Source organism: Atta colombica, unplaced genomic scaffold (genome assembly GCF_001594045.1).
Source record: "Atta colombica isolate Treedump-2 unplaced genomic scaffold, Acol1.0 scaffold11, whole genome shotgun sequence".
In the NCBI taxonomy this organism is placed as follows: domain Eukaryota; kingdom Metazoa; phylum Arthropoda; class Insecta; order Hymenoptera; family Formicidae; genus Atta; species Atta colombica.
Window position 1 is genome coordinate 1005612 of NW_017259195.1, and position 8622 is coordinate 1014233.

Here is an 8622-nt window from a genome sequence, read left to right on the forward strand (position 1 = left end):
CATTCTAATTACGCCAAACAAATAATTTCCATATTCATACAGTAATTTTCTCTAAATTTTTTGCTTTTATCTCTTTCTCTTTTTTTTCAAGTCAAGATTTCCGAAAGCGTCGATCGAAAACATTAATAATTACTATCCTAATGAGGGTTAAGAAATTGATAAATTAATTCTCAATTTAAGTAATGCTAATTACATCAATTTTTTATCTGCTGAGTCTGCGAAAATCTATATTTTCTTTTTACTCGACCCTACTTGCAGATGCATGCCCCGAAGGACTAATAAATCTCGGCAAAACTGAAACCCTATTTAGAAAAGTTTGAAAGAGCCATAACTTTCTTGCACGCCTTCCTTATAGGTTTTCCCGATTCTTCCTGACTATCGTTCTCCCGACGCTCCCCAGGCTACGAGCATCGATCGACGTATTTCCATGGCAATGTAAACGCAATCCAAGCGTGCATAATTAATACTGCTTGCTCCATGTTATACAACTCATACTTGTTGATACGTCCATTTACGTCGTGTTCTTTAATCCATCGCGAATCGGACAGTTGCATGTCAACGATATAAATATACGGACCATTTCTCAAAATGGCTCGCCAAATCTGAACTTACCTTGACCCGATCATTATTTCCAATCATAACAATGAAAATGCCTTTTTCCGAAGATATGCCTACTGAATAACGAATGAGAAATATTGTACAATATTACTTCAGAATAATGTGCGTTAAGAAAACACGCACAATATCCACATATAAAAATCACAGCACAACGAGGTACAATAGCATTGTAAATTATGTCCATTTCCATATTACAAATAATTGCCGCATTTGTTATTCAAAAATCACCATCCACACATACAGATATACGAATATAAACTCGTCGACATTGATGATTACATGCATTCGAGAAGTACAAGGTAAGTACAAGTAAAAAGACGATTTTGCTGAAGTAAAAATTATCTAAAAATTTAGCATCTAGACGCAGATATATAAATACTTTGGCTTATCAAAATAATTAAACATTAATTGCTAGATTAATTGCTAGAAAAATTAATTGCTAGATTAAAATTTTTTGCAGAATTGCTCATCATGCTTGAAATTCTTATAAGAAAAGATTTAGAAAGATTTAGAAAGATCTAAAAATTTAGTTAGATACTTTTGTTAGATCATCAAAATTTTTAGGTAGGATACTCAAATTAATTATTAGAATATCAACATTTTTTGACATTCTAGCAATCAGTCTGAGTGTCCTACCTAAAAATTTTGGTATGACAAAATTATTTTCAGATCTGTATCTAGCTAAATTTTTAGATACTTCAACAAAATCATTCTTTCCACAAGAAAATAGAATTTTGATGATTAAGATGCTATTAGAAATCTCTCAGCAGAGAATAAAAGATCTCGATTAAAGTTTTAATGATTGGTTTTTAACAGATTAAAAAATTCTCGAATATGTACGTGGAAAGAACGATTTTGTTGACATATAAAAAAACCTAGATATAAATCTGAAAAGAATTTCATTGGCATATCAAAATATTATAATTATGTGAGGACGCTCAAGATGATTGCTAAAATATTAAATTTTTTTTCAATATCATTCATCATGCTTGAGTATTTCATACATAATTATTTAATGGTTCAATAAAATTATTTTCAGATCTATACCTAATTAAATTCTTAGATAATTTTAAAAAAATCATATAATAATTAGGTTCTTCAACAAAACTGTTCTTTTTATATGCTCGCATTCGTACTTTATTCACGCTCTTCTGTACTTCTCATCTGTGTTTCGCACCTTTGTTTCACTTGCATTTTAATGATCAAAAAGACATACGGCAAGAATATTACGTAATCGCATTGGAGAAAATAGTTTGGTTGCATTAATTGCAATTCTGATTGAAAATGAATAAATCAATATTTTTTAGTTGAATTATAATTCCAGTTGAAGTAAAAAAAAACCATAATTCTGATTGATATGATTAGAAAAATAGTCTTCTAGTTCATTCATTTTCAATCAGATATTTTTCTCATTGCGAAGAATCTGAAAGATCTTCAATCTGTCGCAAAACGCAATTTTTCGTCAAAGCGAATCAGTGAAACACGGCACTGCACTAAAGCAAAATCGCCTGTGTTAGCTGCGCTAACATCAGCGAAACGGTCTCGCGGTCGCAAACATCGCCTCGGCAGCGCGCACGAGTCCAGTTGACCTACTTGCAACGGCGTCGTCGACGTCGACGTCGTCGGCATCGCGCCTCTCCATCGTCGACGCCTAACAGAGAGATCCATTGCCGACACGAGCTCGCTCGCTCTCGTACTTCAATCCCGAACGTCATTCCGATGTGTGACGTCACAGATCGCATATCGCACGTTTAGATCTTTCTATACATATATGTAATACATACGAAATGCTTTTGAAAAGCTCGCTAAAATCGATCGACATTGCGCGATTCTCACGGGAATTTGTATAGCGTTTCTAAATCGATTACAAACTCGTCTAGAAAAAATTACTGATGTTTTGTGTGCGAGAGAGAGAGAGAGAGAGAGAGAGAGAGAGAAAGAGAAAAGATAAAATCTTTGTAACTAAAATTTCTTGCACCTCTTTCAAATGTAACGGATTTTTTATCAAATTTCGCATTAATTGATTTCATTTTTACTTTGATATATTTGCATCTTCCAAATTTTTGTCAGATAATATCATATTTTATTTCTTAATGAATTGTAATATCCGTTATGATAATTATAATACCACCATTATTATCCTTTCTATTTATATATTGTGTACTATATAACTTCAAATGCAGTTATCCGATTCTGAATCACTTTCGCGATGCGAGAACCATATTTAATGTCAGAGTAAGATTAAATTCAACACTGATATCGGCATGAAATGTATATCGCATTTCGTATATAATTATTTTAAGCTACTGTACGTAATCTATAGATTGTAAGGAAATATTTTTTTTCTTTTACCAAATTATGAAAAGAATTATTATAAAAGGATTGGATTTTATATCGAAGTTCAATAAATATTTTTCTTCTCAAGTTTCTCATTTTTCACTGAAAATGAAGAATGTTATTTACTCCGCAATTAAAGAACCTGAACGGATAGCAGTAATATGCGTGGAGAAGCATCGTGGAGGGAAAAAGATTTCAGACTGAATTTGATGCCAGGCGCGAAACCTACTTTTTTTTCCTTTTCCAATGAGACAACTTTGAGAAGCCATGCTCGGCCGGCAAGATTGGTTTACCGTCCCTCGTAACGTCGTGTACGTTTAATGTGTAAAACGTGTTGACGAGTACATAGACTCACGAAGCGAACGCGCATCGCGTGCGTCCTGATTCACTTTTTAACCCTTTATGATATCGCCGAGGTAGATTCCTTCACATAGCGTTTATGACACATGTCTCTCCCAAATGGTCCAGATAACACTCAATTATCGCAAATTACAATTCCTAAGCCGGTTGCAAACTGGTACGAATAATGAACCGAGACATGCGACACATGGCGAAAAAAAAATATAGAACACCCGAAAATATTGATTTATTTCTGAAAAGTGTCACGAAAGATTAACAACTTGAGGGTAGATAAATGAGATATCCGATGCAGTTTGATAATTTCGCAACTATAACTTTGTCGCTACGGTGATAGTCGGTGATAGTCAAACATTCTGAGAATTACACGGAAAGAACTGTTTTGCTGGAGTATCCAAAAATTTAGATTTCAGAGCTAAAAATAATTTTATTGATTTAACAAAATAATTATTTAGAACACTCACGCTACAATGATTGTAAAATGTCAAATTTTTTGCACACGAAGAGAACGATTTTGTGGAAAAATCGAGAAATTTAGATAGATACAGATCTGAAAATGGTTTTGTTAAACCATCAAAATTTTTAGATAGAACACTCAACTTGATTTCCCTATATAATTGTTTTGATAGTCTTACATTTATTTTCAGATTAAAGTAGGTAAAGAAGCGAAGTCAGAGGGTTTAAGACCAGAAGAGTAGGAAAGTAAAAGGATAAGCAAAAATTTTTTATTTATTTTATAATAATATATGTGTGATATAGCTTACGGACGAGGTATAAATGAGTTAAGAATTTATTAAACCAAGTCCCCTTCTTGGCTGTAAATATGTTGAAGTATAATAAATTCTATTTTATTCTATTCATTTATTTTCAGATCTAGCTAGACTTTTAAATTTTTCAGTAAAATTGTTCTTTCCGTGCTCATCATGCTTGCTAGTTAAATTTTTAGATACTTCAACTTAATTCTTTTAGTTTTTTTTTTCGTACAAGAATTATCTTGCAACAAGTCTATAAGTGATTTTGTTGGGTTATCAAAATTTTGCTAGACAATTACGCAACGATGTTCAAGCTGATTGCCAGAATGTTAAAATATTTTGCAGCATTATTTGTCACTTAATTTTCCTACATACTTTTTTAATGGTTGAACGAAATTATTTTCAGATCTAGTTAAATTTGTACACGGAAAAAATGATTTTGAAGTATTTAAACATTTAGATAGATATAGATCTGAAAATAATTTTGTACAAAACATCAAAATTTTATTGACCTATACATTGAACTATGTAGGACGCTCAAATTGATTGCTAAAATATCAAAACTTTTTACAATATTGTTCATTATGCTTGACTTTCCTACATAATTATTTTGATGGTCCTACATTTATTTTCAGATCTATATCTCTTGCTAAAGTATCTAAATTTTTAGATACTTCAGCAAAACCTTCTTTCCGTCTAGGAATTATAAATATAGATAAGATGAATAATGTAATTAACACAAGTGATTTACAAAAACTTAAATGAGTCACGGAACAATGTGTAATTAAATAATTAAAGACTCTTTAGAAAAAGTTCAAACTCACCAGATTCCTGATAACCGAGTTATCGATCCGCCTTATAAAAATTCGATGAAACAGGGATTAGTCCTCAACTCATTTTGAACTTATGAGACTTTTCATCGGGAAGATCAGCAGCAGGTTAACTCGATTACGACGTTATTTCATTGTTTGTGTTTCGATCGATTCGTGGGATAGTTAGAGTTTTTACCTTGGAAACGATCTAATTATTACGGACAATGACGTTCAAACCGATATCCAGTTACAAGTTGATAGGTTCGGAGCTAATGGCGTTCTAATGATTTCTCAGTTCGTATACTGTTTATAATCACGGATCGTATTGATAAGGTAGCCGCCTAGAAATGCCGATTGGGAAGGCTCGAGGCGGAAAAGCCGCCGGCGGCGTTCACGACAGAACGAACCACCATGTTAGCGTCGACTCGGGGGGTCAGGCTCGTCCTACTGCGCAGTAACGCCATCGAAAAGCTTTACTCCACTTTTGCTGACGAAAATTTAACACTGGTGTCCCTTCATTAACGTGTTCATAGAACCGTCCACTTTTGCCGTTAATTAGAAAGATTCAACTGAGAGGAAAAATAGAGCTATTTTAACATAATACTTGGCGTATATTGCGGAAATGATGGAGAGAAAAAGGGAGGGATTCGTTTGTTTGAGCGAAATTGTAGTAAATGAGTCAGTAGGGTAAAACTCGAATCAATAGAGAGGGCCTAGAATTATCCTATGCGTCGGGTTTAGTCTCACGAGCGTCTCAATGTTATCTCGTGAGATAAGCCTGTTTTTGTCGTAACACTAGACTACACTTAAATTTTCTCTCTGACTTTACCAAATTTCAAATATATATTGCAACGTTGCTCAACATTGTTCGAGTTTTCTAGATAATTACTTTAATAGTATGGTCCAATAAAATTATATACGAGGGCAGTTTGATAAGTCAATGACTATTTTTAACTTCTTTTTTACCAAAATTCAATTTTATTTTTCAACATATCTTTTAAAAAGTTTCTGATTTATCAAAGAGCTCACACGCGCACGCGCACGCACGCACGCACGCACACGCGCGCGCGCACACACACACACACACACACACACACACACACACACACACAAAATTATTTTCAGATCTGTACACTGATTGCGAGAGAAATATTTTTAATATTATATTTAACTATAATTACATATTACTATAATTGAGATTACTGTTATAATATTAATAATAATAACTCCACATGTATAGTTTTAGCAAGAAATATACATATAATTGACAACTTAAAATAACTACAATTATAGTTATTATAATCATAAAAATGATTGAAATTATCATAAAAATGATTCAATTACTATAATTTTATAGTCATTTTTTGGGCCACGGTACTATAATTATAATCATTTTATATAAGTTGCCAACTATATATATTTATTGCTAGAACTGTACATATGATTATTATTACTAATATTACAATAGCAGTGATAATCATAATTATAGTAAAATATGTAATTGTATATAAATATTAAAAATTTTTCTCTCAATGCATTTAACTAAATTTTTAGGTATTATTATAAATAAAATCATTCTTTTCATGCATATATGGTATATATCTTAAATACAACGCGCGCGCGTGAAAGTACATTGCACGGAAAGAACAATTTCATTAAAGTATCTAAAAATTTAGCTAGATATAGATTTGAAAATAATTTTGTTGACAAAATAATTACGTAGAAATCTCAAGCATGATAAGCATTACTGTGAAAAGTTTTAACATTCTAACAACCAGTTTGTCTTACATAATTATTTTGACAGTCCAACAAAATTATTTTCAGCTAAATTTTTAAATACTTCAGCCGTTTTGAATACTCCTTTCCGTATTATTTAGCTGCAAAGAAGCTGTAATAATATCGCTCTTTCTCATACAACCGTGAAGAAATTCAACTTTTGTCATTCTTCATTGCTTTTCCTCCTTGAAGTAAAGGAAGACACAGACTGTATCGTTCTGCGCATTTACGAGACGATCAATCGTCTCGGACGATGTGCTCGCCCCGGATTGCCATGTTTTCTTCTGTGGGCAACTGTTACGCGACACACTTACGTGCCTCGTGGACTCGGCCTCGGCAGCCATATGAGGCGCCGAAAATTCCGTCCGTCAACTCTAGGCGCGATTCTACCGCGGCAAAGCGTTTCGGGCATTTCGTGGCGAGGCACGCCGCGCAGTTCGACAACGATTCGATTTCGAGGAGGTGGCCGTACAGAAAGAGAGAGAGAGAGAGAGAGAGAGAGAGAGATAAAGCATTCATTACTGTTCTAGGGCGAGCCCTCTAAAGCTTGTCTCACATTGAGCATTGTGAATTATAGATTAGAATTCGATCAGACAGATAGTTTTAATTTCAATCCGTCACTCATTTCGTTCTGATTGGCTGAATTCTATTTCTTTAATTCATAATCAATCTTGAATATGCGTAGTGTGATACAGGCTTAAAAACATAAAGATAAGCAAACGATTTTTGGGAGTAAAAATGCAAAAAATAAGGAGAGAAATATATAGATAATAGCATTTATTAACATTTCTATGACGAGAATATAAAAACGATAATAACGAAATAAAAAGAAAGAATGGTAACACAAAATAATATTTACAAAATAAAACTAAAGAATACAAAGATAAAAATATGAAAAATAAAGATAAAAAAGATGATGAAAAATTTATAAATAAAAGAAAATTATAAATTTTTTTTTAAAGAAAACGAGAAACATATTGAACGCTCTGCACTACATTCCCTAACATTAGGTTTATTCTTTTCAGCTGAACTTGTTCCACCGTTCATCTTTCTTCTTTTTCTCTCCGTATTGGAAATGATTGGATGAACCGTGCAAGAAGTTCATCTAAAAAGAACACAGCTATTATTAAAAATAAAGGAGTAGCAACTTTTGGAACTTAAAAGTGAAATAGGTACATATTCGATATTTGGTGAAGGCAAGAAAAAAGTTCTAATACAATGTAATACAAGAAAATACAGACCTTATTATTATAAGATGCAAAAAAAAACAAAAATAAAGATTAAAAAATAAGATATAATAGATAACAAAGTAAAATCAAAAAAAGAGAGAAAAGAGAGAGAGAGAGAGAGAGAGAGAGGGGGGGAGGGGGATTGTGCGGCATACGAGAAGTTCCTCTTGACGAGAACCGACGGGAACGAGATGGGGCTTTTCCAAAATCGATATCGGTTCCTCGCACCTGAAATGCCTCACCGTGTGCAACTGTATAACCGGTGGAGATTCATTTCCCCGCTCGGAAGCCTCTGCAAACGGGACTTTTACAAAGGCGGTCGTCGCGCTCGCGTTTTCCTCCGAGCGTTCGCTTGCTCGCTCGCGTTCCGTCGGGCGGCGGGAAGGACTACAATTATCGCCAGTGACTCGGTGGTCACGTACGCCCGAAGGAATCGATAGATAAAGAGCGGCGCGCGATTTCCCCGGATGTAGACTCATTGCCGAACAAACGACGGCAGGCGGAAATCGTGCTGCATTTGTTTTTCCGCGTTTGCATTCCACAATCCGCCGCGAGTGCGCCATGGCGACACGGACGGCCGGCGCGGCGGCCTGCTTTGGCTGTTAAAATGCACGCGCGAGGAGGAAGCCGAGGATATTCGCTCACAACCAGAGAGAGAGAGAGAGAGAGAGAGAGAGAGAGAGAGAGAGAGAGAGAGAGAGAGAGAGTAGAGAAATTTCAAGTCTGTTCACGTTGCTTATA

The 8622-nt window shown here is 34.3% G+C and overlaps 1 protein-coding gene across 1 annotated transcript in view; it reads right to left on the minus strand.

Moving 5' to 3' along the window:
• Positions 1-8622, minus strand: part of LOC108693813 — a 47463-nt gene that overhangs the window by 37692 nt on the left and 1149 nt on the right. The window lies entirely within an intron of this gene.